Here is a 4,649-nt window from a genome sequence, read left to right on the forward strand (position 1 = left end):
GACAGGGGCAATAAGAGGCTGGAAAAGTTAAAGGTACAAAAAAGGAACAGCTGGAGGACCAAATTGCAACTCATTAGGTCAATTGGCAATAGGTCATTAACATGACTGGGTATAAAAAGAGCATCTTGGAGTGGCAGCGGCTCTCAGAAGTAAAGATGGGAAGAGGATCACCAATCCCCCTAATTCTGCACCGACAAATAGTGGAGCAATATCAGAAAGGAGTTCGACAGTGTAAAATTGCAAAGAGTTTGAACATGTCATCATCTACAGTGCATAATATCATCAAAAGATTCAGAGAATCTGGAAGAATCTCTGTGTGTAAGGGTCAAGGCCGGAAAACCATACTGGGTGCCCGTGATCTTCGGGCCCTTAGACGGCACTGCATCACATACAGGCATGCTTCTGTATTGGAAATCACAAAATGGGCTCAGGAATATTTCCAGAGAACATTATCTGTGAACACAATTCACCGTGCCATCCGCCGTTGCCAGCTAAAACTCTATAGTTCAAAGAAGAAGCCGTATCTAAACATGATCCAGAAGCGCAGACGTCTTCTCTGGGCCAAGGCTCATTTAAAATGGACTGTGGCAAAGTGGAAAACTGTTCTGTGGTCAGACGAATCAAAATTTGAAGTTCTTTATGGAAATCAGGGACGCCGGGTCATTCGGACTAAAGAGGAGAAGGACGACCCAAGTTGTTATCAGCGCTCAGTTCAGAAGCCTGCATCTCTGATGGTATGGGGTTGCATTAGTGCGTGTGGCATGGGGAGCTTACACATCTGGAAAGACACCATCAATGATGAAAGGTATATCCAGGTTCTAGAGCAACATATGCTCCCATCCAGACGACGTCTCTTTCAGGGAAGACCTTGCATTTTCCAACATGACAATGCCAAACCACATACTGCATCAATTACAGCATCATGGCTGTGTAGAAGAAGGGTCCGGGTACTGAACTGGCCAGCCTGCAGTCCAGATCTTTCACCCATAGAAAACATTTGGCGCATCATAAAACGGAAGATACAAAAAAGACCTAAGACAGTTGAGCAACTAGAATCCTACATTAGACAAGAATGGGTTAACATTCCTATCCCTAAACTTGAGCAACTTGTCTCCTCAGTCCCCAGACGTTTACAGACTGTTGTAAAGAGAAAAGGGGATGTCTCACAGTGGGAAACATGGCCTTGTCCCAACTTTTTTGAGATGTGTTGTTGTCATGAAATTTAAAATCACCTAATTTTTCTCTTTAAATGATACATTTTCTCAGTTTAAACATTTGATATGTCATCTATGTTCTATTCTGAATAAAATATGGAATTTTGAAACTTCCACATCATTGCATTCCGTTTTTATTTACAATTTGTACTTTGTCCCAACTTTTTTGGAATCGGGGTTGTATAACATAGCGTGTACATTACTGCAGTGTGTGTTACTTTGTACAATGTTTCCATAAGATGTATTAAAATATGCAGATTTTTATTTTTTTTACTGAAAGGTGTTTGTAACTGCTGTAATCTGGTGTATTAGTCATTTAAAAATTCCCTCATGTTTCACTGTATATTCAAACTGAAAGGAGTCCGTCACACAGTGAGGATTTAATACTGAAATTACACGCATCCGTATTCACACCTCAGACAAAACTACACATATTTCAGATGTTACGTGAGGATTATACACGTGGGGGTGGAATTTGTCTAAAAAGCGTGTCTCAGTTATGTTCAATTCTGATCTTAAACCTGAGCACACGTTTCAAATTAAAACAGGGAATGAATAGTGTGATAAAATCTCCTACATCTCCAACATTACTCACAGATTTAGTGTCTTCTGTCTTCGTTAAGTTCCGCTTGACTAACTGTCAGAAAATTATATGAAAAGTTCAGTGTAAAATAACAGGATGTGCTGGATCAAGTGCTATTCTATGTGCATGATAGAGTTCTTCCCTCGTATTGAGTACAGAGCTCTCTGCACACTTTCAAGTGCAACACATACTTCCTCACGGCTCTGTGCACATTTATATTAACGTGTTTGTTTTGGTGTATATCTTGTCTCCTCCTTCATCTCATCATTGGTTGTCGGTTCTAAAGTGTCATGATTACTCGCACCTGTTTTCAGTTTGCTCCCTGATTCGTTTGTGTATTTAAACCCTTTTGATTGCTGTGTCCGGGGCAAATCAAATGCTCTTGTTCCAGTCGTCACTGAGCCTTTTGTTCCTAGATCTGGCTGGCTGGCTGGATTCTTTTGGTTGTCTCATTGTACTCTTTTGCCTGTTCCAGTTTATTCTGCGTGTAGATCACATGGCCTTTGCCTGTTCCTCGTTTCCTCATTTCTGCCTGCTGGTTTGGATCTATTCACCTGTTAAAAAAATTCTTCCTGCATCCTGACTCATAACTCTGGTTCATGACAACGTGCTGCTGAATAATAAGTGAGGAAGCCATTTTGTTAAGGCCCAGGTTGCACTACAGCTTGTGATGGGTTTGCGAATACTTGGCGATTAAAAACGTTGGTAGCATTGCCACCAATTGTGTGATGTGCGGCGAATGTTCTCCTAGATTTGCAAGTTGTTTTTAGGTGTGTCTCCACCTTGTGAGTGGCCAAAAACATTGTGAAAAATTTCAATGCATTCACTGAAATCTGGTGGCAATATTTTCATCAGTAAACTAAGCGGCAAATCCTCACAGATGGGTTTGGGAATACTTCCTGAAGCTTGGGGAAGCATCGCCACCAAATGCCTCATTTTCATCGTAACCCATCATAAAGCATCGTGAGCTGTAGTGCAACTGCAACCTCAGACCAGTGAGTAATGATAATTATCATTAATTGGGTGTAAATGAGAATGCTTTGTATCTAAAGGAGTCTCAGATGCTTCTACTCAATAAAAATGTGGAGGTGAGAACAACATGCAGGTGATTTTAATAATCTGAATGAGAAGCTCAGAAAATCCACTGAAGCAGCTGCGTAACTGTCTCTGAACCCCAGGAACTTTACCCACTGAAATACTGGGCTTGAATCCGACCCTATGTACAATGTACAGTATAAGCCACACAAACACCACCATCATTTCACGTGTCCCTAACCACAGCATTAGATCTACAGTTGTTTTTTTTGCTTCTCGACTCGGCTGATTGTGGTGTCTTTGCTTCTCCATGAGTGTAATGAGAGGTGTTCAGTTGTGCTGTAAGAACACAAATCAAAAAAGAAGCACGAAATCTTTAGGGAACATTTAGGGCTGTGTTTCATTTTGAGTCCTGATGTGTAGAGCACTGAGCTGGTCTCATATTGCCTTAAAGTCATAAAGACTGGTTGTAAAGCTGCTCTCGACAGTGTCAGTTCCTGTTTAACATCAGCACCAACACCAACTCAGGTTCCTGAAAGGGCGGGGCAAGTAGCACTGTGTGTTACACAATACACCAATTTTAAAGCCAGAGACAATAAACACAGTGTGCACTACACCCCAGAGCAAAATTCGTGTTCAAGAGAACAGCCATCCAAATCTTTAATGTATTTGTTTTACTTGAGAATTAAAACTTAAACCATAAAGTCTCTGAGCTGAAATTTATTAAATTCACTCTCCTGCAGTAAAGACCACGAAGTGCAGGGTTCGTCAGCTGGTGAACAGAACTAATGTGTGTGTGTGTGTGTGTGTAAATGATTCCTTTCTGTCTCTCAAACACACACAGACATTCCCCATCTATACCTATAAAGCCACACCTATTCAAAGCCCCGCCCCTTACTTCCACACACACACATTTCATATATATATAATCGACTCAGACATACCTGTTATTCTCTTTGTGCACCCGTACACACACTCAGTAAAGGAACATTGTTAAGGGTGGATAAATAATAAACAGTGCGTGGTGCTGTTATAGTAAAATAGGGTCTTTGTGTGTGTGGGTGGGTGTTCAGTCTTGGCACACGACCTGCCTTGATTCTGTGCTCTGTTACCATAGAAACCTGAGTACCAGAGTCAGGGACGGGGAGGAGAGAGAGATGCAGGAAAACAATGAAGGAGCAAAAGAGCAAAAAGAAGAATGCAGAGGCTGAGAAGGAACTTAGAGAAGAGAAAAAAGGGTAATAATAGGGGGAGAGTGAAAGAAAAAAAGGAGAGAAAGACAGGACGAAGAGAAAAGTGAGGTTTGAAGGACGACCTGTAAAATACGATCTTGCATGAATAAGAGAAAAAAAATTCCATTCACGTTTCATCTCTCTGTTTTATTCCATCATCAAGTGTTTATTACGAGAAACAAGAACAATGATGTGAAAACAATCTCAATGTGAAATGAGTAAATATGTCTAGAAATAAGTTCATCCAGCCATCCATTATCTACAGTGATTATCCATCAGGGTCGTGGGGGAAGCTGGAGCCAATCCCATCTGACTCCAGCTGAGAGGCGGAGTTCACCCTGGGCGGGTCACTAACCTATCACAGGCCTCCACAGAGACACACAGCCATCACACTCACATGTCTGGAGGATTTAGAGGAGCCAGTTGACCAAATCCATGTGTTTGGCCTGTGGGAGGAAACCGGACTCACCTGGAGGAAACCTTCCCCCCCCACACACACACAAGGAGAGAAATAAGTTTAAAGGTCCCATGGCATGGTGGTTTGTTGATGCTTTAAACAGGCTCGTGGAGGCTTCCGGATGTTAT

Source organism: Neoarius graeffei, chromosome 27 (assembly GCF_027579695.1).
Source record: "Neoarius graeffei isolate fNeoGra1 chromosome 27, fNeoGra1.pri, whole genome shotgun sequence".
Classification (NCBI taxonomy): domain Eukaryota; kingdom Metazoa; phylum Chordata; class Actinopteri; order Siluriformes; family Ariidae; genus Neoarius; species Neoarius graeffei.